This window comes from Parasteatoda tepidariorum, chromosome 2, assembly GCF_043381705.1.
Source record: "Parasteatoda tepidariorum isolate YZ-2023 chromosome 2, CAS_Ptep_4.0, whole genome shotgun sequence".
In the NCBI taxonomy this organism is placed as follows: domain Eukaryota; kingdom Metazoa; phylum Arthropoda; class Arachnida; order Araneae; family Theridiidae; genus Parasteatoda; species Parasteatoda tepidariorum.
Genome location: NC_092205.1, coordinates 4,311,867 through 4,312,739, shown reverse-complemented (window position 1 = coordinate 4,312,739; position 873 = coordinate 4,311,867).

Here is an 873-nt window from a genome sequence, read left to right as displayed (position 1 = left end):
GTCCATTTCGGGATCCCAGACCCGACTCGACAGATCCTGTTGTGAAATGTGTTTTTAAATTTAGTTTTTTTTTTCTTTTCTCCTCCAAGAGTGACCATTTATGATAATTCAAAGCAAGATGGCTGATAATACAAGCCAAAATCTTGAAAACCATTTCTCTTGTATTATTATTTCAACAACACATTCTTAAATTTTAAAAAATTTCAGTGACCTTAATTTTTAGTTAGCTAATAATGTATCATAAAATTCAGATATTAATTATCTGAATTATATTAACTCTTTATTAGAGGTTTAAGTAATTTTTTTAAAGGAAGTGATGAATTTACATGAGTCTTTTTTGAAGAATTAATAAATTTTGAATGAAATAATCGTGCCGGTGATGCAAGCTATTTTTTTTTCTTTTACCTTCAAAATATTGGGGGGGGGAAGGAATTACAAATAAGAGGAGTACCTTTATTATTCAAAATATCTTATTTAAATTGTTAAATTCTGTTTAAACAACACAAATTATCAAATAATTTATATTATCAATTAGCAAAAGCTATTTTTCTACTATGAAGAATTTTACTAACTCCAAAGGACTTTAAACATTAAAAAAAAAAAAAAAGAAAAAAAAAGAAAAGAAAAAAAAAAGCATTTAATTTGTTAACTACCCTTTAGTTCACAACTTTTAAAATTCTATGATGATTGGATTATTATTTGATTTAAAATTTTTTTAACCTAAAATAAATTGTTCAGGGACCAATACTTTAGAACAATTAATCATCACAACAAAATTTGATATTCTCTATGGAAAATAGTAAACATATATGTGATCCTCAATTCACCTTTATAAAAATTTCTGTTTTGAAAATAAAATATTTTTTTTTTCCT